Below are 25,116 nucleotides of genomic sequence, written 5' to 3' on the forward strand. Positions count from 1 at the left end.
CTCCTTCCACCTGGTAGGGGTTTCAGTATCTATACAACAGCTCATAGGGTATGGCTCAGAATATTATCTATAGCCCTTAAGAAGGAAATAAACATCCTTGACTGCATAATGACTAGCCTATTATTATTTGGTCTTCTTCGGCTGTTTTTCTTTGTTTCTGCATTTTCCTCACTTTTCTGATTAAACTTATTATTTAAAGTTTTTCCTCAGACAAAAGGCAGGTGAAGGTTATGGTAGGGAAGGACTACAGAGTCCTGCTCCATTTCAAAGGGGTTTATGAGGGTCTTTTGGTATTTATAACAAGCTTCTCTGAGCCTGTGTTTAAGCTAATGAATTGACTCTGGGAGGAGGGAAGCTGATTGCCAGAGGAACAAACTCTGAGATTGGAGGCTTGAAACTTTCAACTCCACCCTTCAACCTCCCGGGCAGGGATTGAGTTAATCATTAGCGGTCAGTGATTTCATCAATTATGCCAAGATTGAAGGCAGGAGAAGGGGATGACAGAGGATGAGATGGTTGGATGGCATCACCGACTGAATGGATATGAATTTGAGAAAACTCCAGGAGTTGGTGATGGACAGGGAGGACTGGTGTGCTGCAGTCTATGGGGTAGCAAAGAGTCAGACACGACTGAGTGACTGAACTGAACTGAATGAAATCTCCATAAAAAAAAACACTGACAACAGTTTCTGAGAGCTTCCTGGTTCTTGTGAACACCGGAGTGCTGGGAGTGCGACACACCCAGAGGGGGAATGGAAGCTGAGTCCCCTTGCCACAGCCCAGACCTTGCCCTATGCCTCTCTTCCATTTGACTGTTCTGAGCTGTATCCTTTAGAATAAGCCAGTAGACAGAAGTAAAGCGTTCTCCTGAGTTCTGTGATCTGTTCTAGCAAACTGGACCCTGAGCAGGGTATTGTGGGATGTCCTGATTTACAGCCAGTTTGTCAGAAGTACCCAAGGTCTAGACTTCCCACTGGCATTTGAAGTAGGGAGCAGAGTTGCAGAACTAAGCCTTGAACCTCTGGGGTCTGCACTACTTTGGAGTTGTGAGTGTCAAAACTGAATTACCTTGCAGAACACTCAGTGCGTGTCCACAGAGCATTGGAGAATAGCTTGGTGTGGAAAAGCCACACACGTGGTAAACAAGAGCTAATGCCTTTGGTCTCTACAGTTTTGACCCTTTTCCTTCAGGTTCCACTGCTCCATTCCTCAAAAACTCCTAAGGCTAGGGAATTGAGATAGAGAAGAAGCCAGGATGATTCATCAAGTCAGTTAATGTTCTGACTTGATGTCAGAAGTCAGTTCTTCATCAGTTGGCACTGTTTATTCTAGGAGTTACAAAGATGCAAAGATAAACTATTATATAATTCCTTTTTTCAAAAATCCATCTCCAAGGCTTTCAGGATTTCCCCCCTGGCCTCTAATAACAACAAATTAAAAAACTTGTCGGGGTGAGCGGAGGAGGTAAGACTTTAGATAACTTTTTTTCCTAGCAATCTTATATTAAAGATTTTTTTAAAAATGAGGCTTAAGGTCACAGGGGTAATTGATAGAGCTGGCTTCTGTCTTGGTGTTTCCCTCTGTTGTTTAATCTTCATTTTCTAACACAATTTCAAATTTCAATATTTCTGAATAAAACTGGAGAGTTTGTGAAGCTGATTTTAGAAAAAGAACATGTAAACTTTTGATTCACAGAGAGTTTGGAGTATAATTTTTTGTTTGTTTGGTGGACCCTGTGGCTTGTGGGATCTTAGTTCTCTGATGAGGGATCAAACCCAGGCCTCAGCAGTGAGAGAACAAAGTCCTGACCACTGGTCCACCAGGGAACTCCAACGGAGTATAATTTAGCTATATTGGAGCTATGCATCCCACACCTAGATGTTCATTATTGTTACACTCCATATTTTGTGAGGACAGGAATTCTGTATTTTGAAAAAAAATTCTTTCCCCTCTGTACTCTGATGAATAAATGAACAAAGTCCATAAACATAGGTAAAGTGGCTAAGTGTGTGATGGGTAGTTAAATTTATTCCTATGCAGGAAATGAAAAAAGGCTTAACTGCAGTCCCCAACATCATGGAGCTTTAGAGTTTAGTAGGTTAAGGAACAGATGTCTCAGGACAGAAAGTGGCAGTGAAAGCCTTCTGTGAGGGATGCTCAAAGGAGGTAAAGTTTCCCTCTGACTGGGAAAACTTCATGCTAGGGAGAGCTTGGTGCTGCGCGTCACGAACCTGAATTCTAGAACTGGTTCTATTACTGATCTGCCTCTGTAGGTTAGGCTTTGTGGACAAACAGTACCACCAGCCATATCAGTAAAGACAGGATGTTGTGGCCATCAGCCACTGCCCACCACCCCCAACGCGCCCAGATAGTTAAGGCGCCTGTCGGAGGAACTATTTCAGTGAGCCCAGACTCTTGCGTCTTTCCATAAGTAGACAAGTGCTAACTTCATTAATTTAAGCTGTCTGGCTTTTAATTAACAGTAATTTTTTTTTTAAATATTCCGACTACCTAGTTTTTGTTGCAAATAAGTTCCTAAATATCCTGGCTCCTCGCTTTTCTCTTCTGAACAGCCCCTCAGAGCGATATGAAAGGCTGCCTCCTGGGCTTAAGTCCTCAGTATGTTCCTCCAGGAAAACTCAGTTCCCAATTTTTAGGTCATACATTTTCCCACAGTACACAGTTTAAGCTCCCCAGATTTCTATTGTCACTCTGAAACTCGAGGGGTTAGAGGGAAAATGACCTTCAGATTTCCTATTTCTTATTGCTAGTCGCCCCTACACCCCCTCGCTCTCTAAGTCTCTCTTCTGGAGGCCAGATGGAGAAATGAAGGTGGTCCCTTTAAGGGAGCCCTCAGTGTCTGGCCTCGGGAAGCCCCAGGCCGGGAGCAGGGGCGGGGCTCCGGGGACCCGGGCTTCCCACGCAGCCGGGGACGCCGCTGCGTCATGGCGCTCACAGCCAATCAGGATGAAGCCTGTCTGGACGCATTACTAGGGCGACGGGCCCGACGCCTCCTGCTTCGGGATGAATTAGCGGCGGGTTCTGCACCCAGGTTGTGACCTCCACGGATTCTGCAGCTCACCCACGCGCTCTCCACTGCGTCGCGCGTAGTCCTCTGCTGGCCACAGGTAAGAAGCTGGAGCCGTCAGGTGGGGGTTCCGGCGCCGGGAAAATGGCGGCGGCGGTCGGGGGATCCCCGGTTGGTGGAGGGGGAGCAGTCCCATGGCTCTTCCCTGGACCGCGGGCCTCCCCGGGATGCGACCGCCTGTAACGGTCACTTGACGGGGAATTGGGGTCCGGATGCGGGTGGCTGTGCCACCGGCTCAGGTGAGAGGAGGCGTGGGGAAGCGATTCCCGGAGGCTGGCGGAGGCGTCGAGGGCCACAGACCCGCTCGGCCGGCTCGATGGGCCGCTTTGCTCGGTGTTTACAGAAAGCGCACCAACACGTCCCTGCTACAGACCTGGGCGAGTCCAGGAGCTGCACCGTTGCGAACACAGTCCAGCCTTTCACTGTTAAATCGGATGTACAAAAGGTCCCAAGTGGCCGCCACGTGCGAGGCTTAGATGTGAACTGGAGAAGGCAGGGGCTGGAACTGGCTTATCTGTATCCTCCAGGCGCCTGCTTGTAGGTGACAGAGGGACAGTGCCACGAAAGGAAGGGTAGGCCCCAACGAGGAGCTGATGTCAAGTCCGATCATTAAGGCGAGTGTCTGAGCTCCTGCTTCTCCATTGGAAGAGAAGAAGTAAAAAGTTTGGGCGCTTAGGTGTTGGGGGAGACAGTCTTCCTCCTTGTACTTTCTGGGTTCAGGTGGGTTCCCCGGGGGCATTGCCCCTGCCTTCGAAGTTCTTTAGCTCTATTCCACGTGCACGTGGCTGCGTGTACAATTGAGGATTTGTTGCCAAAATCTTGGCACTCTGTGCACCAAAACCAGACAGAAATAGAGAGACAGAATTATGGAAGAGAAAGAAAGGGTTAGCTTTATTACTTTGCCAGGAGGCAAAGCAGGAGCTCAGTATAGCAGGAGAGGTTATGTAGTCAGACAGCAGTTTGTGATAAGGATCAAGGCGGTAACAGTCTTGTATTTACATCTTCTGAGAAGTTTCAAAACGGCGGGGGTTGCTAACAAGATGAGGGGTATGTACAGGGTCTCAGCAGGTCTATCTCCTAATCTTGATGAGCCTCTCTGTTCCCTTTAATCTTTGCCTCAGGTGGTTACCCTTGCTGTTCCTCCTGCCCTTTGGAACTCAGAGAAGGTCATGGGGGGCCGGAATCTTGCCTACAGGGAATGGGGAACAAAAGAGGTCTCCATGCCCAGGAGCCCAACAGGGCCCTGCTCAGTATCAGACTGACATTCAGTTTAAGCTCAGGAACGTAACGTGAAAGTGAAGTCGCTCAGTCATGTCCGACACTTTGCGACCCCATGGACTGCAGCCTACCAGGCTCCTCCGTCCATGGGATTCTCCAGGCAAGAACACTGGAGTGCGTTGCCATTTCCTTCTCCAGGGGATCTTCCCGACCCAGGGATTGAACCCAGGTCTCCTGCAATGCAGGCAGACGCTTTAACCTCTGCACCACCAGGGAAGCCCTTATAGAAGGGCTGTAAGGTCTGACAGAAATGAAATTTTGTCCATTTGTGTCAGTCCCTTATTTGAGCAAAGGCTTGTCATGATATATGAGGAAGCACAAATCAATAATTGAAGAAGGTTTTAAGTTTTTATTAAACTCTTCAAAAGAGTACTTTGCCAGATGACTTTTACAACATAATTTATGTTAGATGTTAAGATTTATTGCTTTGATGTATTTTTCTGGTTTCTGTTTATAGAAAAAAGGTAACATTGGTTCTTTCATTGAGCCTTGGTGGAACTGCCCAGCCAAGTCCTTGGGATATAAAGATTAATTGCTGATCCTGAGTGAGACAGAGAAGTTTGATTCACTAATGCAGGTGATAAGGACTCAAGTATAGTTGGGGTGGGTACAGAGAGCCGCAGGAATATGTAGCAGGTAACAGTCGCTGTACTGTGGTCCTGTCTTAGAAAGAAAGGGAGCTGATTGCAAAGTAAAGGGGGAAGGAGCTTTAGGCAAAGGAGAAGGCAGTGCCAAGTTAGGCTGGGTTAGTTTTTTTTAAAACACTGTCTTGATGAAAGTCCTTTTTGCAAAACTGTTGTATCGTTTGAGAATAAAAGAAAAAGATTCATTTAAATTTTTTTCCCCGTTTTAAAAAAGTTCCTATTGTACATTGCATGAAATGTACTTTCATGTGACAGAAAAGCAGGTTAAGTGATTTTTGTTTTCTGTAGCAGTTTTGATTTAGTGGAGTACCTTGTTCTGTTATTAAAAGAGAGCACAGTGGCCCTTTTCACTTGATATTTTTGGAGTGCCTGCTGTGAATCAGGCACTGTGAAAATGAGGTGTCTTCCTTGTTCTAATTTGAGCGAATGATGGTCCATTTCTTCCCCCCAGGTGCTTAGTCAGGCTGTTGCTGAGGGCCAAGGGTAAACAATGGGGAAAAACCCAAAAGAGACTTTCTTGCACACTGCATCTGTGGAGATTTGGTGTTGGGCTGGAGTTAGGTACAGTTTCTATTTCCTACTCTGCCACTGAAAATATCTTAGGGAAATCATTGTTTCTTTATTACCTTATCTTTGACATGGACAAAGCATTTCTCCTCCAAGCAATCTCACTGTTGTTGTGAGGAGAAAACAAAAGTATAGGTAAAAGGACTTTAAAAAGTTAAAAGCACTGTGATGACAGTTGACATTATAGACACTGTTCCAGGAGCCTTATACAGGCTCACTCACCCAGCAACATTGTGAAGTGAGAACTTTATCATCTTTGTTTTACCGATGAGGAAACTGAGACACATTGAACTTTTAAGTTACTTTCCCCAAATTGCGCTACTATGTCATGGTGCCAGGCTGTGTTCTTAGCTACTGGGCATACTATCTTCTGTAACATGCAGATGTTAATGTGTTAGGGGGATATATATGAACAGGCTTTCAATGAAGTAATTTTGTCTGTGGTCTTTTAGTTGTATAAATGATGAACGTGACTCATTCCATTGGCATCCAATAGTGATTTATATAGTGATGACTACAGTTACTTTGGTTAAGTGATATAGTCATCCCACCTTTAATGTCCATTATTTTTAAAAGTATTTTAAAACAGGGTTGTTACTGACTTCTAAGAGGAAGCACAAATCAATAATTGAAGAAGGTTTTAGTTTTTATTAAACTCTTCCAAAGAATACTTTGCCAGATGACTTTTACAACATAATTTGTGTTAGGTGTTAAGATTCATTGCTTTGATGTATTTTGCTCGTCTCTGTTTATTAAAAAAAGGCAACATGAATAAAAGTGGCTGGGACATTCATTCTTTCATTGAGCCTTCATGGAACTGCCCTGCCAAGCCCTTGAGATGTAAAGATTAATTGCTGATCCTGAGGGAGACAAAGAAGTTTAATTCACTAATGCAGGTGGTAAGAACTCAAGTATAGTTGGGGTGGGTATGAAGAGCTGCAGAAACGCATAGGAGGTAACAGTCGCTTCTGCTGTGGTCCTGTGCAAGAAAGAAAGGGAGCTGATTGCAAGGTAAAGGGGGAAGGAGCTTTAGGCAAAGGAGGAGGCCATGTCAGATTGGGTTGAGAGGGCATGAGTGCCCAGTAGTCAGGCCAGAGTTTTGCAAAAGTTGGTGAGAAAGAAGCCAGGAAAGGTCAGGGCCAGATTATGAATTCTCAGTTGAGAGAGTGATTTTATCCTGTGGGCAGTGGGACCTATAGAAGGATGAGTAACATGACCAACTTTGTGCTCTGTAACGGGAACTTTGATGATGGCAGGGTCAAAGACAGAATGTAAGGAAGAAACCAGTTAAGGGCAGGTTCCATACTCCAGACCAGAGATGGTGAGGGAGTGAGGCAGGGCATTCTCTGTGACAGCAAAGTTCAGAGTCCACCACGCACATTTTGAAGGCAGAATGGAAGATGGCTGGGTGTGAAGAATAGTGGGGTGGGGAGGGGAGCACCTGCTGAGGGAGTGCAGGTAAGACTAAGGTGTTATATTTGGGGTGTTTTGGTAACCATATGGTTAGAGATCAGAAATACTGTTAAAAATTTTAAGGAAAAGAATGGAGCAAGGTGTTCTTTGTTACTGGGTTTTGGGAAACCTGTAAACCCTCTGAGGTGCTGGGTTACATAAAGTGTAACAGAACCACGTTTAACAGAAGCCTCTAGGCTTCTGATTGCTGAGACTATAGAACTTTTAATTATATCCTTGAAGACAGTAGGGTCTAGTGTAAAGTGACCCATTGAAGGAAAGCCACTCAAAGGGAATGGGAAGACCAGGTGGTTGAAGTAAAATATTAGAATAACAAGTGTTACAGGGTGTTCCCCCCCCGCCTTTGTTAACATTATGTTTTAATATATTTGTACAGAAGTCATATTACGAATGTAGTCACAAATGAATTCTCTAGTTGTAAAACTGACCACTGCTCAAATTTCCATAATACTAGAGTTGTCTTATCACCAACAACATAACATGAATGCTTTTGAAATCAACCACATGATGAAATTGTAAACCTTGCAGAGATGCAGGAATTCATGAATTCAGAGCAAGGCCAGGAACTGTTCAAACCATAAGCAGAAATCAAAGGACTACTGAGTAGAGTAGGCATAGATTTCTTTAAAAAGAGTTAAGGCAGTGAGTGTAACAATGATTGACAAATTTGACTTCCGACTTCGTTAAAATTGAGAATTTTTCTCCATCTAAAGATAACATTAAGAGAATGAAGGGCAAAATACAGATTGGAAGAAGAAAATGGCAATTCATCCTGCAGATGTATGTATATTATGTAAACTTAGTAAGAAAAAAGTTTTATTTTAAAATGTACAACAGTTTTGAATAGGATCTCTGTATGGCCAGTATGCATATAGAGAAGTGTTCAACATCAGTCAATGGAGAAATGCAAATGAATTAATACAATAATGAAAAAACAACAGTGAGATACTACTGTCTGCCTTCTGGAATGGCTAAAATGAAAGAGTGTCAGTGACTTTCTTGGGAAGGATGTGGAGCCACAGGATCTCTTAAATGTTTTGGTAGGAATGTAAAATGGTACACTCATCTTGGAAAACTGGCTGTATCTAATCCTACCCATGACCCATCATTTTCATTCTTAAGTATATACCCAAGGGAAATAGATGTATATTCTACCCCTCCCCCCAAAAGTAAAAGGATGTTCATAGCACCTTTATTCATGATAACCAAAAATTAGGTGAAACCCAACTGGACATTGGCAATAGAATGGATGAATAAGTTGTGGTTTATTTATATAATGAAAACTTAAAGAAGCAGTGAAAGAGAAGGAGCTACTGCTGATGTACACATCAACACTGATGGGTCTCACGGACTGAATGAGCCAGATAATGCATTGAATGCTATGTGACTCCATTCAAATGAAGTTCAGAAACAGGTAACAGCTGTTTCCAGGTCAGAATAGCGGTTCCTCCAAGGGGTGGTGTTGGTAATGACTAGAAGAGGCATGAAAGAACCTTCTGGGATGTTGGAAATGGTCTGTATCCTGAGATGGCAGGGGTGTATGTATATGAAAAATTCAAGTTGCATACCTAAGATTTGTACAATTTCTCTTATCCTTTAATTTAAAAAGAGGCGCTAGTGAGAATTCGGCAGTGTTAGACTGGTTAACTTTTGATGAGGAAAACCAGCAGGAATGACAATGAGAAAGGTGCTTTAAAGGAATATGAAAGGAGTATGAGAGGCTCCAGGGAAATGATGAAATCAGGATTTTTTAAATTTTTTATTTTGCAAAAATGTCTTTTATATGATTGTCTTGTAAAAGGCAAATGTGAAATTAAGGCTGTTAGGTTGTTTTACAGTTTGGTCTCAAAGTTATGTTCCAAACTCTGTACCAATTGATTAGTTCCTTGTCCTAAGAATTAGTGCATAGTTTCAAGTGTAACCTAGGTTTTGGTAAATACAAGATATGTTATGGGAAATAAATTGATGTGCATTTTGTTTAGTTTTGAGGGGAAAAATTCTAATCAAATCTCTTCATCAATATGAAATGTGGTCCCTGTTTAAGGGAAGTCGCTGTGTGGCTTTTCCACATCCCTGCTGATTACTCTTGGAGAATGAGCCCTGAGTTGTGATTCCTTTGGCTGCAGGGTCTTGAATGTGGTGATGGAGCTAAGAAAAGCCTTTGGTGAGCTACCTGTTGCAGCGAGGTAAAGCTCAAAAAAGGCCTTTGTGAACTACCATCGGATTTGACAGTGTTCATCACACCTCTCCCTGGTGGTGGTGGTGGTTTAGAAGCTAAACCGTTTTCGGCCTTTGCCACCTCATGGAGTATAGCCTGCCAGGCTCCTCTGTCCCTGGGATTCTCCAGACAAGAATACTGGAGTGGATTGCCATTTCCTTCTCCAGGGGATCTTCCCAGCCCAGGGATCGAACCAGGATCTCCTGTATTGCCGATTGAGCTACACCTCTCCCTGGGTCTCTCTAACTGACAGTGGGGACGAGGGGTGGGTGGGGCCTACTGTGATGACCTGGGAGGCAGAAGCCTGAGGGGCAGCCACCAGTGGGAGCTGACTGGAAATGATTAACCACGTTATCAGCTATAACTCTGTTTCAGTTGAGGTTTCTGCACACATACAGTGCTCACTTCCTCCCAGGAAGGAGATTACTATTCTAGGGATGATAAGGAGCACTTATGCTATCCTTAGTTTTCCATCTCAATTGGAGATCACCTTTTTATGTTTGTAAGTGAAAGTTAACCCCCTCCGGAGACCTTGTGGAGCAGGGACATAGCTTATTTCTGTGGTGAACTAGTGTCTACTGGTGTCACAAAGCAAATGATGGATAAGAGACAGGAATAAAGATGCAATGAGGGAAGAGATGTGAGTGGTGGCAGCCATCCTTAGGCTCTATGTGGCCAGTAATGTGGACTGAAAGATTGTTGTTGTTTTTTCTTAACTCTGACAGTGATTCTTTCCACACATGAATGTTAAGTATCTTGGGGAAAACATCTTTGTCTGGGTTCTTATTATTTCTGCCTTCCTTTTCAAATACGAATACTTTTATTAGATTTATTTTTAAAATTATGTAGCCTTTAAATAATAATTTGCCTTTTGAGGGTTATGGAGAAGAATGATGGTAACCAGGAGTGACTTGAATACCGAAATGTTTATTTGTTTAATCTGAACATTTTTGAACCATTACTATGAGCTTGGTGATGGAGACAGAATTGAGTAGGTACAGTTTCTGCCACCTCCAGAGGCTCTAGGGGAGGCCCTGCTCCTGGCCTCTTCTAGCCTCTGGTGGCCGCCTGCATTCCTTGGCTTGTGGCCACATCACTCATTCCTTGTCTCTGTGGTCACTGCCTTCTCCTGTTCTGTCTGTGGTCAGATCTCCTTCTGCCTCTTTTTTGAAAGAATATATGTGATTGTATTTAGGGCCCACCATGATAGTCCAGCTTCCCAGGTGGTGCTAGTGGTAAAGAACTTGCCTGTCAGTGCAGGAGATATGAGACAAGGATTCAGGTTTGATCTCTGGGTCGGGAAGATCCCCCAGAGTCCAGCGTGGCAACCCGCTCCAGTATTCATGCCTGGAGAATTCCATGGATAGAGGAGCCTGGCAGGCTACAGTGTGTGGGGTTGCAAAGAGTCAGAGACGACTGAAGTGACTTAAACAGGCATGATATTCCAGGATAATCCCTCCATCTTAAAAGATTTAAGTTAATCATATCTACAAAGTTTTTTTTTTTTTTTTTTCCCTTTTCTGCTTAGGTAATGTTTACAGGTTCAAAGGATTAATACCTTATGTGGGTATCTTTTGAGAGGGTCATTATATAGCCAAGGTATTTGTTAATCTATGTATTGCACGTGAAGAGATTAATTACTTAAAGTCACAGAGTTAGGATTAACTTCTCTCTCTTTATATATATGTTTCCCATTTGTATGCCTTTTGGAAGAAAGTAATATTCTGTGTTTATGTGGATTTGTGTCAAGTTTAGGGATTCTTTTTTTTTTTTTTCTAAAAGACTTGTTATTTTGAGATAATTGTAGAATTACATGCAATTTTTAAGAAATAATACAAAAAATCCCCCATGTCCCCTTTATACAGTTTTCCCCAATGTACAGTATTACAAACAGAATATTGACATTGATACAGCCAAGATACTGAACAGCTTCCTCACACAGATTCCTTATATGGTCCTTTGATAGTTTCACATCCCCTTCTCTGCCCTCTGGCTATCACTAATGTGTTCTCAATTTCTATAATTCTGTCACTGCAAGAATGTTCAGTTCAGTTCAGTCGCTTAGTCGTGTCCGACTCTTTGCTACCCCATGAATTGCAGCACACCAGGTCTCCCTGTCCATCACCAACTCCCGGAGTTCACTCAGACTCAGTCCATTGAGTCCGTGATGCCATCCAGCCATCTCAACCTCGGTCGTCCCTTTCTCCTCCTGCCCCCAGTCCCTCCCAGCATCGTGGAATTATACAGTGGGTAACCTTTGGAGATTTATCATTTTTTCACATAGCATGCTTCCCTGGACATTCATCCAAGTTGTTTTATGTATCAGTAGTTTATTCTTTTTTCTTGCTTAGTATTTCTTTATAGTCTTCAGTATTTTTGGTATTGTGTGTGCGTGCTCAGTTGTATCTGTCTCTTTGTAACCCTGATGTGAAGAATTGACAGAGTGGAAAAGACCCTGATACTGGGAAGGACTGAAGGTGGGAGGCGGAGGGGACAACAGAGGATGAGATGGTTGGATGGCATCACCGACTCAATGGACTTGAGTTTGAGCAAGCTCCAGGAGTTGGTGATGGACAGGGAAGTCTGGCATGCTGCAGTCCTTGGGGTCGCAAAGAGTCAGACATGACTGAGCAACTGAACTGAACTGAGACTGTACCCCACCAGGCTCCTCTGTCCAGGGGATTTTCCTCCAGGGGATCTTCTGGACCCAGGGATGGAATCCGTGTCTCCTGTGTTGCCAGGCAGATTCTTTACCATAGAGCTACCTGGTAATGTAGCTGAAGGACATCTTGGTTTTTTTCTAGTTTTTGTCTATTTTCACTAAAGCTACAGTGAACATTCATGTACAGATTTTATATGAACATAAGTTTTTATTTCATTGGAATAAATGCCCAAGAATGCAGTTACTACACCGTATGGTAGTTGTATGGGTACATTGAACTCTAAATTCTCTTCCGTCCTGATGCTAATACCGAACTGTCTTAATTATCGTTGCTTTGTGGTAAGTTTTGAAAACGGGAAGTATGTCTCCTCTTTCTTTTTCAAAATTGTGTTGTTTTTTCTGGGTCCCTTGTAAGGCCTGACAAATGTTAGAATCAGCTTGTTGGTTTCAACAAAGACATCAGCTGTGGATCTGTTTGTCAGTAATTTTTAATACTGTTTTCATTGAGTTGTACAGCCATTACCACAATTCATTTTAGAACATTTTCTTCACCTCAGTGAGAAACCCTGTATCCATTAACAGGGACACCTCATCTTCTCTCATCCTTCTCTACCTTTGACCTAGGCAAATACTCATCTACTTTCTGCCTATCCTAGGCATTTCCTTTAAGTAGAACTACACAATATATGGCCTTTTGTAACTGGTTTCCTTCACTTCTTAGCATAATGTTTTAAAGGTTCATCCCTGTTGTAGCATATAACAACACTTAATTCCTTTTTATGTCTGAGTAATACTCCATTGTATGGATACACCACTTTTATTTATCCATTCATCAGTTGATGGACATTGATGTACAAGTTTTTCCATAATGTTTTTTGTGTAATTATGCTGTAATTTTTTGGGGGGGATATGTACCTAGGAGTTGAATTTCTGGGTCATAGAGTAGCTTATGTGTTTAATCTTTTCAGGACTTTTCCAGACTCTCCCATGTTACAATCCCCTTGCAGTGTGTGGGGGTTCCCGTATTTCTCCATCCTCCTCCAACACTTGCTATTATCTTTTTGATTATAACCATTCTAGACAAGTTGTAATAAAACATTCTCTTGTAATAAAACATCTCTTAAAGAATAAAAAAATCTTTTACAATAAAATACAATATTTAAAATATTATAGTTCATAATAATTCAGTCCTAAATTCTTCATCATATATCTTCCAAAAACAAGGTCATACATAACAAGAGTATAATACTACTACTCAACAATTTAATATAATACTGTTGTTTAATATACAATCCATATCTATGTTTCCTCAGTTGTCCTTTATAGATGTTTATTTCTGCAGTAAGAATCCAATCAAAGAAGTGTTTTCACATCTGTTTAGCTTCTTCAGTCTAGACTAGTTGTAAGAAAACATTCTCTTGGATGTGAGGTGATCTCTCATTGCAGCTTTGACTTGCATTTCCCTGATGACAAATGATGTCAGACATATTTTCATGCGGTTATTAGGCATTTGTATATTTTCTTTGGGGAAATATCTATTCGGATCCTTTGCCCACTTTTTCCTCTTTTATTTTTTTTTTAAATTATGAAAATATAATGCATTTGCAAGAGACTTGGAAAATACAGAGTGAATTTACATATAGTTCTACTCTATATTGCAATTTAAGTAGATAAATAAGATTTTTAGTTGGAGTTTCAATATCAAGCTCAAAAATTAATAGAATGACTATACATAGAAGTAGAAGGATATAGTAGACCTAAAAAGCACTGTGAACCAATTCAACATAATTAAGATTTATACAACTTTGCCTGTTTTTAATTGGGTTATTTGCCTTTTTACTACTGAGTTATACAAGTTCTTCATATATTCCAATTAGAAGCCCCTTATACAAGTTTTTCATATATTCCAGTTAGAAGCCCCTTATCCTATGTGTGATTTGTAGAAGTTTTCTTCTGTTCTGTAGGTTGTCTTTTCTGTTGAAATGCAGTTTGCAGTTGGTTTTCTTTCTTTTTTTCAGCTTATTTTTAATTGAAGGATAATTGCTGTAGAGTATTGTGTTGGTTTCTACCAAACATCAACATGAATCGGCCTTTTCTGGTATGTTTATCTTGTATCTGTAGCCTTACTGAATTCACACTTCAGGAGGTTCTACGACGTTTTGGGGCAGATTCTTTGGGATTGTGTATGTCAACCATCATGTCATCTGCAAATAGGGACAGGTTTATTTCTTCTTTCTGTATGGCTTTTATTTCCTTTTCTTGCCTTCTTGCATTGAGTAGAATTTCCAGCACTGTGTTGTACAAGAGTGGTGAGAGTGAGCATCCTTGTTCTCAATAATAGAGGCAATGAATGCAGTGTTCATTTTTTTCATTTATCATTATGTGTAGTAATGTTTGCTTTTTTTTTTAAGATAGATGCTCCTTATCTAGTTGAGGAAGTTCCTTGTATTCCCTTCTTTTTATGAGCGCTTTTCTCTTGAACAGGATTGACTTATTATTATTATAGCTGTTACCAAGTTTTCTGGTCTCTTTTTGTAACTTTTTATTTTATATTGGGGTATAATTGATTAACAGTGTTGTGATAGTTTCAGGTGTGCCGCAAAATGATTCAGTTATACATGTGTATATTCTTTTTCAAATTCTTTCCTATTTAGGTGATTACATAATATTCAGCAGAGTTTCTTGCGCTATATGGTAGGTCCTTGCTGGTTATTCATTTTGTTTGTTTATTACAAAAAAATTATTTTTTCCTTTGTACAGCCAACTCACTAAACTTTTATTTTAAATGAATTGGTGTTTATGGTATGTATGATGTCACAGACAGCGACCATAGAACAGTTTTATTTTTGGGAACAGGCACAGTTGAAAAGTGGCTGACTTGCTACCCGTATACACAGGAGTAGGTCAGTTAGGGAGTTAAAATAATAGTCAACATAAGGCTGTTGTTTTTTTTTTTACTTTTTCTTTTGTATTGGAGTATAGCTGATTAGCAAACAATGTTGTGATAGTTTCAGGTGAAGAACAGAGAAACTTAGCTATATACATATATGTATCCATTCTCCCCCAAACTCCCCTCCCATCCAGGCTGCCACATAACACTGAGCAGAATTCCATGTGCTCTAAGTAGGTCCTTGTTGGTTGTCCATTTTAAATATAGCAGTGTGTACATGTCAGTCCCAAACCCCTTAAGTATCCTTTACAACCAAAACAGGATTTTTATCAGATGATTTTTTTCTGTGTAGACTGGTATGATCGTGTAAATATGTGTTTTTTCAGTTTGTTAGTATGTGGGTTACATTGATTCTTGAATATTGAACTAAGGATTTTTGTGATTATATAAATGTATTGGTCTATAGTTTTTTTTGTAGTAATGTCTTTTCCTGGTTTTTGAGGGCTTTTTTTTTTTTTTTTGAGGGCTTCCCTTGTAGGTCAGTTGGTAAAGAATCTGCCTGCAGTACAGGAGACCCGGGTTTGATCCTTGGGATGGGAAGGTCTCCTGGAGATGGAAATGGTAACCCACTCCAGTATCCTTGCCTGGAAAATCTCATGGACACAGGAGCCTGGTGGGCTGCAGTCCATGGGGTCCCAAAGAGTTAGGTACGACTGAGCGACTACCACACTATACTTCCTGGTTTTTGCATTAGGGAGATACTAGATTCTTAAAGTGATCTTGTGTTTTCCAAAGAGATTGTGTTAATTCTTGAAACATTTGGTAGAATTCTGTAATGAAACGATCTGGGCCAGGAGATTTCTTTTTTGGGAGGTTTTTAATTATGAATTTAATTTCCTTAATAGTTATAGGGGTGTTCAGATTGTTTCATTTTGAGTGAGTTGTGTGTTTCGAGGAACTGGTCTGTTGACATACAGAGCAGGGCTCCTCACTGCTGCTGGGCAGAGGTGGGAGTTTCAGCTCCTCTCTAGGCCTTTACTGATAGACTGCCTTCTTGCTGTTCCCCACATGGCCTAAACTGACACCACTGGGAGGGGATGACCTTCTATGCCTGGAGATAGAGAAAGTCCTGACTCTCTACTAGGCTGTCTCATACTGTTCTGGTGGAGATGAGAAGGGGAGCCTCGTTACTGTCATAGGAGTAGAAGTACAGGCTCTCCAGGTGTTCTTCCTAGATGCTGTGTGGCAGGGGCCGGGGTCCTTAGCAAGGGAAGGAAGTTGGGGGTGGCCTCTTGTAATGCTGAGGCACAGCAGTATATAGCCTGGTGAGAGGGAAAGTTTAGGCTCCTTAATTGGCTTACCTTGCCACAGGGTGAGGGTGAGCGACAGTTTATTCTGTGGTTTTGGCTGGAGTGCCAGTGGTTATTGTCTACAAGTTTTCTGTTTTGCTCTGCTGCTCTTTTCTTGATTCTCTGAAAGAGCAGGGACTTTATTTGTCTGCCTCCATTGGCATTTCTGGATTACCGGCTGGTTCAGCTCTGTGCCCATTGCAGTATTTGAGGCAAAAGGAAAACCCAGAGAATTCACCACCATGTTGTTCCACAGATCCTAGGGTCCCTCCCGAACTAAAGTGCCTTCTCTCCACCTTCAGAGTCTTCTTTTGTTTGTTTCACATACAGTGTCCTGAATATTCATTGGAAGGACTGATGTTGAAGCTGAAGCTCCAATAATTTGGCCACCTGATGAGAAGAACTAGCTCATTAGAAAAGACCCTGATGCTGGGAAAGATTGAAGGCAGGAGAAAAAGGGAATGACAGAGGATAAGTTGGTTGGATGGCATCACTGACTCGATGGACATGAGTTTGAGCAAGTTCTGGAAGTTGGTGATAGACAGGGAAACTTGGCATGCTGCAGTCCGTAGGGTTGCAAAGAGTCGGACATGACTGAGTGAGTGAACCAGTAATGTCCAGGGTTTTTATTTGCTCTTAGCTGGAGCAGCAGGAGCAGTACATTTACTGGATTTTATGGAGCAGTAGTTGGACTGGGATTAATTTTTTTTTATGGAAGAAAACATAGGGTAGAAATTAAGATACATAATTGGCTAGTTAGACACTTAAGTTAGTTTTGGGTCAGTTACTTTGAAGTGACAGTTTAACTATGTCTTCTTTTCCCCTAGAGAGTAATTCTGTTTGTCATTGTTCAGTAAAACCAAACCCTCATTAGTTTAAGATCTCTTTTAAAGAAGCTTGAAAGTCCAATGAACTAATTTATTTCTGCATTTATATATTATAAATGCATTCGTAATTTTTGTCAGACCCACTCCCACAATTTACATTTTAGGATAACAGGGTTAGAGCTTAACAACAGGGAGATCCTGCCAGACCCACTCCCCTAATACATGTTCTAAGGTATCAGGATTAGTCAGGAAGGTTTTCAGGAAGGAGAAACTGCCCTCAGGCAGGATACATTATTGTTATATAATCCCTAGTACAGAGTTTAAACTGAGTTGTTTGTTGTGTGATCATCAGTTTAAAGGACTTAAAGGAAAATACTGTTCTACGTGACTAAGGCTAAGGAATGTAGAGGAAAAAAAAAAAGAAGTTTGTCCTTTCCTGTTCCTTGAGAATTCCAGATCCCTATCTCCTCCTTGAGAACCCCAGGCCCCCTCTCCTCGGGGACCCCCAAACTGCTTATAAACCTGCCTAGGAATTGACTTTCTGAGTAGTATCTCTTGAACCTCCAGAATCTGGATTGATGTCAGCTCAAAATAGTCTTCTCGCAAGAGGGACACATCTTGGGGACGGACGTTCTGAACCTTTCCATGAACAAGGAGTTTATACATTGATGGATGACCATAGTTATAACCGGCTTATACACTGATTCTGATTTAACAAAATTAAGTACTACTATACATGAAAGCAAGAGTCTGCTCAAACATATTTTAAAGTTTTATGCACAGTAAAATAGTCCCTGTAATTTGGCTTTAGACTTGGGGCCCCAGAAGTGGGAAGAGCGTTGTGTCTGCTTGCTTTCTTACAGAAGGTCTTAAGGTTCCTCTTGCCATCATTGGAACCTGAATATCCTGTGTTGGGTGTGGGGAGGGGAGCTGCTGCCTACCCCATTCCTTCTGGAGGTTGAGATCTGAGCTCAGGTTTTGCCTTCACTGTCCAAATTCTGGCTAAGGGTGTTGCGGTGAGGGGAAAGCTGAAGCTTCAAGGACCCGGCTGGTTTTAGCACTCCAGCCTTGGGCTTCCCAGGTGGCGCTAGTGGTGAAGAACCTGATGCAGGTTTGATCCCCAGGTTGGTAAGATCCCCTGGAGGAGGGCACTGCAACCCACTCCAGTATTCTTGCCTGGAGAATCCCGTGGACAGAGGAGCCTGGTGGGCTGCAGTCCCTGGCATTGCAAAGAGTCAGGCACAACTGAAGAGACTTTGCACTCAGCCACTCCAGGTCTTCTCTCTCTGGAGCCTGAGGGCACGGGAACACATATTGGGCTCTCAACTGCTCTCTGGCATTCCTAACACAAGCACAGTCCTGCAGGCTTTCTGAGTTAATAAGCCTGTTCTTCAATCTAGTCAGTACTTGAATGTCTCAGTTCCATGGCCCCTTAGCCCTTTTATACCAGGAACCATATGACTACCAGTGTACTGGCCCAAATTCCACTTTTCCTTTCGTCTCCCGCTTGTCACCTTCACTGGCTGAAAGGGTTGGGACTTTCTTCTGTTAGCAACAAAAGGCTAAGATGATGTGTAAGTTGTAGTGAAGAGTAAATTGTGATGCTTCAAAACGGTGGGCAATTAACAACACAGTTTCTAGTTATTGAATGTGCTTTCTAAAAGCTGGCAGTAAAAGCTCTGAATGTCTGTGTAATGGTTTCCATGCTTGAAATGTTCATCCTGCTTCATGTATCTTTACAGGAAGCTTTCCTAAATTGATCATAGTTGTCCTGTTTATGTTGTGTTGATGAAATGTTCTGTGGTTGTTCCATAAACTTTTCTTCGAAAAATAAACATTCCTGTTAGAGAGATGTAATGTAGGTTTCCTGTTGATAGAAAATAAAATGGTCCTTTTCTATCAAAGAACAAAACCCAGCATTTCTGTTTGGCATTTAATCCTGTGATTCTGTTTGAATCTTTATATTAAAAATGAGGTACACCCTTTTGTTTAGAGTTCAAAATATTAAACCAAATATGTCCTAGAATTCAGCCCTTACATTTTCTGCTGTATGTGGTAACTTGCCTTTTTTTTTTTTTTTTTTTTTGACTTAGATGGTTATGTAACACCATTAGCTGATATCCTCCTTTGAGTAGTGATGGCTTTTGTGTGTTATGTTGTGGGTGGGGGCAGATTTTATCTCCGAGGAAAACTCTGACAGCTGATTCTGGCTGTTATCTCCCCGATCACTGGGCTCACATTCTCCTTCTGTCTAGGTCCATTTGAAATCCCTGGTCATTGCCACCAGACTCAACTTGGCTAACACTAAATTCATTCTCAATCTCCTCTTTGTCTGCCTGGATATGCCTGTTTCTGTCTGTTTAGTCATCCAGGCTTGAATCAATTTGACACCCCCTCCTTTTCCCCCCCTAGTGTTTTGTCTATTGTAATGCTTCTGATTTTTTTCCTTCCTTATCTTTATGCTTATATTATTTTAATAGCCTACTACTTGGTTTCTAAAATAATAGCTTCCATTTATTGTGTATGTGAGATAATAAAGAATATATCTGGTCTCTGTCCCTGGTTCCAGACACAGACCTTCAAAAACCCTTGGAATTTCCTGAGTAATAGGAGTATCCTTTGTTCACAAGTCCTCTTTAACCATACCTGAGTTTATGCTAATAAAGTGACCCAGGATGGGCCCACACATAGTTCTAAGAGAGGGGCTGGTCATACCAGAAAGAGTTTGCTCTTTTTTAAATTTTTTGTGAGGTTGTCATTTTTATTTAATCTGTAACCTGAAGCTGATAATTGGTTTTTGTTTTGTTTCTCTTAAAGATTATACTCCATTTATAGTTCTTATAAAACATGGCTGTATTCCTTGTGTTGTACAGTGTATCCATGTTGCTTATTTTGTATGTAATAGTTTGTATCTCTTAATCACCTATGCCTATCTTGACCCTTTGCTCTCCCCACCGGTAACCACTAGTTTGTTCTCTATATTTGTGACTTTGTTCCTTTTTTATTATATTCACTAGTTCGTTTTACTCTTAGATTCTGCATATAAGGAATATCCTCCAGTATTTGTCTTTTTCTGACTTATTTTACTTACCTTCCAGTCGATCCATATTGCTGCAGGTGGCAAAATTTCATTTTTTTTTCATTGGCTGAGTATTCCATAATCCATTCATCTATTGATGGACATTTAGGTTGCTTCCATATCCTGGCAATTGTAAATAATGCTGCTGTGAACATTGAGGCGCATGTATCTTTTTGAATTAGTGATTTTTTTTTTTCACTTATATATCCAGGCATAGAATTGCTGTTCAGTACAGTTCAGTCACTCAGTTGTGTCTGACTCTTTGCAACCCCATGGACTACAGCACGCCAAACCTCCCCGTCCATCACCAGCTCCTGGAGTTTACTCAAACTCACGTCCATCGAGTTGGTGATGCCATCCAACCATCTCATCCTTTGTCGTCCCCTTCTCCTCCCGCCTTCAATCTTTCCCAGCATCAGGGTCTCTTCCAAAAGTCAGTTCTTTGCACCAGGTGGCCAAAGTATTGGAGTTTCAGCTTCAGCATCAGTCCTTCCAATAACTTTTCAAGACTGATTTCCTTTAGGATGGACTCGTTGGATCTCCTTGCTGTCCAAGGGACTTAAGAGTCTTCTTCAACACCACAGTTCAAAAGCATCAGTTCTTCAGTGTTCAGCTTTCTGAGTCTACTCTCACATCCATACGTGACTACTGGAAAAACCATAGCTTTGACTAGATGGACCTTTGTTGGCAAAGTAATGTCTCTGCTTTTTAATATGCTGTCTAGGTTGGTCATAACTTTTCTTCCAAGGAGTAAGTGTTAATTTCATGGCTGTAGTCACCATCTGCAGTGATTTTGGAGTCCAAGAAAACAGCCTATCACTATTTCCATTGTTTTCCTATCTATTTGCCATGAAGTGGTGGGACCAGATGCCATGATCTTAGTTTTCTGAATGTTGAGTTTTAAGCCATCCTTTTCACTCTTCTCTTTCACTTTCATCAAGAAGCTCTTTAGTTCCTCTTCACTTTCTGCTTTAAGTGTGGTGTCATGTGCATATCTGAGATTATTGATATTTCTCCTGGCAATCTTGATTCCAGCTTGTGCTTCATCCAGCCCAGCATTTCTCTTGATGTACTCTGCATATAAGTTAAATAAGCAGGGTGACAATATACAGCCTTGACGTACTCCTTTTCCTATTTGGAACCAGTCTGTTGTTCTATGTCCAGTTCTAACTGTTGCTTTCTGACCTGCATACAGATTTCTCAAGAGGCAGGTCAGTGGTCTGGTATTCCCATCTCTTTCAGAATTTTCCACAGTTTATTGTGATCCACACAGTCAAAGGCTTTGGCCTAGTTGATGAGGCAGAAGTAGATGTTTTTCTGAAACTCTCTTGCTTTTTGGATGATCCAATGAATGTTGGCAATTTGATCTCTGGTTTCCTCTGCCTTTTCTAAATCCAGCTTGAACATTTGAAAGTTCACATTTCATGTACTGTTGAAGCCTGGCTTGGAGAATTTTGAGCATTACTTTGCTAGCGTGTCAGATGAGGGCAATTGTGCGGTAGTTTGAGCATTCTTTGGCATTGCCTTTCTTTGGGATTGGAATGAAAACTGACCTTTTCCAGTCCTGTGGCCACTGCTGAGTTTTCCAAATTTGCTGGCATATTGAGTGCAGCACTTTCACAGCATCATCTTTCAGGATTTGAAACAGCTCAACTGGAATTCCATCACCTCCACTAGCATTGTTCCTAGTGATGCTTCATAAGACCCACTTGACTTCGCATTCTAGGTGAGTGATCACATCATTGTGATTATCTGGGTTGTGAATATCTTTTTTGTACAGTTTTTCTGTGTATTCTTGCCATCTCTTCTTAATATTATCTGTTTCTGTTAGGTCTCTACCATTTCTGTCCTTTATTGAGCCTATCTTTGCATGAAATGTTTCCTTGGTGTCTCTAATTTTTTGAAGAGATCTCTAGTCCTTCCCATTCTGTTGTTTTCCTCTATTTCTTTGCAGTCATCACTGAGGAAGGCTTTCTTATCTCTCCTTGCTCTTCTTTGGAACTCTGTGTTCAAATGGGTATATCTTTTCTCCTTTGCCTTTCACATCTCTTCTTTTTGCAGCTATTTGTAAGGCCTCCTCAGACTACCATTTTTGCCTTTTGCATTTCTTTTTCTTGGGGGTGGTCTTGATCACTGCCTCCTGTACAGTGTCACAAACCTCCACCCATAGTTCTTCAGGCACTCTTATCAGATCTAATCCCTTGAATCTGTTTGTCACTTCCACTGTATAATCATAAGGGATTTGATTAAGGTCATACCTGAATGGTCTAGTGGTTTTCCCTACTTTCTTAAATTTAAGTCTGAATTTGGCAATAAGGAGTTCATGATCTGAGCCACAGTCATCTCCTGGCCTTTTTTGCTGACTATAGAGCTTCTCCATGTTTGGCTGCAAATAATGTACTCAATCTAATTTCGGTATTGACCATCATCTGGTGATGTCCATGTGTAGAGTCTTCTCTTGTGTTGTTGGAAGAAGGTGTTTGCTATGACCAGTGCATTCTCCTTGGCAAAACTCTTTTAGCCTTTGCCCTGCTTCATTTTGTACTCCAAGGCCTGTTACTCCAGGTATTTCTTGACTTCCGACTTTTGCATTCCAGTCCCCTATACCGAAAAGGACATCTTTTTTGGGTGTTAGTTCTAGAAGGTCCTGTAGGTCTTCATAGAACTGTTCAACTTCAGCTTCTTCAGCGTTACTGGTTGGGGCAAAGATCTGGAATTGCTGGTCATGTCATAATTCTATTTTTTGTTTTTTGAGGAATCTCTGCTATTTTCCATAGTGGCTGCACAAGTTTGCATTCTCACCAGCAGCGTACTGTGTTTCCCTTTTCTCCACATCCTTGCCAACCTTTGTTATTTGTGTTCGTTTTGATGGTAGCTGTTCTGACAAGTGTAACGTGATATCTCCTTGTGGTTTTGATTTGGTGATTTCTGTGATGATTAGTGATTTTGAACATCTTTTCATGTCCCTGTTGGCCATCTTTGTGTCTTTTTTGGAAAAAAAAAGGTCTGTTCAGGTCTTCTGGCCATGTTTTAAATTGGGTTTTGTTGTTGTTGTTGTTGTTTGGAAAGATTTAGCTTTTGATTGGGGGGTGGGAAGTATCACCCCCTAATCTCTGAGCTGGGGAGAGGGACTAGAGATTAAGTCCAGTCACTTGGCCAATGATTTAGTTAACCATGCCTGTATAAGGAAGCCCTTCTTCATATAAACCCTGGGATACTGAAGTTTCTGGGTTGTTGAATGTGCTGGGCAGGTGACACTTATGTCTTAAAGAGAGGGCATGGCATCTCTGAATCTCTGCATCCTCTCTCCCTAGACCTTGCCCTGCACATGCCTTCCACTTGGCTGTTGCTGAGTTGTGTCCTTTGATTACAAACTATAATCATTTAAGTGTAGTTTTTGTTTGTGTTTTTGTTTTTTAGTGAGTTCTGTGACTCATTCTAGCAAATTATTGCACTTGAAGGAGGATCATGGGAGCCCCTAAATTTATAGCTAAGTTAGACATTGGTTCTGATAGCTTGGGGATGTCTGGAGCAAGGGCAGTCTTGTTGGGTGTCTTGCCCTTTCACCTGTGGGATCTGATGCTCACGCTTGGTAATAAGCACCAGAATTGCGTTGTGGGACACCCGGTTGGTGTCGGAGAATTGGTGTCCGAATGCAGTGTGCTTACTGCCTCATCAGGCATTGTGTTGTGTGTTATATTCTGTAATACTCCCTATGGCTAGGTAGGCTCTGGTTTTCTCATCCTTGTTTTATAGATAAGGAAAAGGAAGCCTTTAAGAAGCCATATTACTTGCCCAGAGCTAGAAGGGTTAGAGAACGCAGTGCTTTCTGACTTTAACCCTTTATGCAAAGCTGACTGCCTCCCTTGCTTTCGATGTTATGGCCTTTTCCAAATCTAGATGAAAGAGTGCTTTTTCTGAAATACACTTTTATTACATCATTTTTGAACTTAAGAACTTTATATTCTAGATCATTGCAGGATAAAACCCACACTTCTTAGGCCGCTATCCAAGGCTCACCACGGTCCATCAGGCCCAAACTAGTTAACTGTCGTGATCGCTATTTAGAAGCAAAGAAATCAAACAACTATTGTATTTCTTGGATGGGCCTCTCATCTTGTATTTCCAGTGAATTGCATTAGAGATGGAAGACATATCTTCCAGTTACTTATAAACTATAACTGGGAAGTCGGAATATATTTAAAGATTGTCAGTATAAAAATAGCACATGCTGATCAAGTACAGATACTGAAATGCTTCTGGAGTTCCAAAGAGCAGCAGCTTCATGGAGCAGATGTATTTGGAGCTCAGTCTTAAAGAGATGGTAGGATCATATCTGGGGAGAGGACCCTTGTAGGCAGGATGCTCATGAATGAAAAGGAATGGAGTGGCTTACTGGACATGTATGGAAAGGTGGTGTTGATGGCAGTGAATAAGCTTATCTGGAGGGAACCTTTTTCTGAAGACCAGGGTTCTAGTCCCTGTCTCAAAACATTATTTCAAAAACTGCAGCATAATATTTTAACTAACTGAATTTGTGCTCGGTCTCTGTTCTTTGAAACCAGAGTTGTTTGAAATGACCACAAAACTATTTTAGGACCTCTTTAGGTACAAAGGTGGAGTGATCTTACTGGTTAATTCAATTTTACTTAAAAATAAGGTACAAATATAATTGAGTACAAGTATAATTAAGGTACAGGTGTAATCAAGGTACAAGTATAATCTTTTTATATGTCACCTGAGCTGATCAAAGGACATTTCAAACTATAAAAGTTCGAAAATACTTTCAGTAATGCAACATCACAATAAATGTAGTACTTCAAGTAACCAGTCTGAAGGAGATAGCATTGTTTATATTGGGCAGGTTTTGGTAAATATGTATTTTAAAAGGTATTTTTTGTACCTGAAGTCATTGCATCATTTTATACTTAGTCTCCTATATTCCATAGGGTTTGAATCATTCCTGACTGAAAGAGTTTTTTGGGTTCCCATTTAAAAACAAAGCTATAATTTTTGTTTTGATTTTTTAAATAACATGCAT

General features: G+C 41.3%; 1 protein-coding gene across 1 annotated transcript in view; it reads left to right on the forward strand.

Annotated features, from left to right (window-relative positions):
* The first annotated feature begins 3,035 nt into the window (after window positions 1–3,035).
* LCLAT1 (lysocardiolipin acyltransferase 1) overlaps window positions 3,036–25,116 on the forward strand; it is a 185,709-nt gene continuing 163,628 nt past the window's right edge. The window contains exon 1 of the mRNA XM_068982227.1: window positions 3,036–3,128. The gene's annotated coding sequence lies outside the window, so the exon portion shown is untranslated. The remainder of the gene's footprint in view (window positions 3,129–25,116) is intronic.

This window comes from Capricornis sumatraensis, chromosome 1 (assembly GCF_032405125.1).
Source record: "Capricornis sumatraensis isolate serow.1 chromosome 1, serow.2, whole genome shotgun sequence".
In the NCBI taxonomy this organism is placed as follows: domain Eukaryota; kingdom Metazoa; phylum Chordata; class Mammalia; order Artiodactyla; family Bovidae; genus Capricornis; species Capricornis sumatraensis.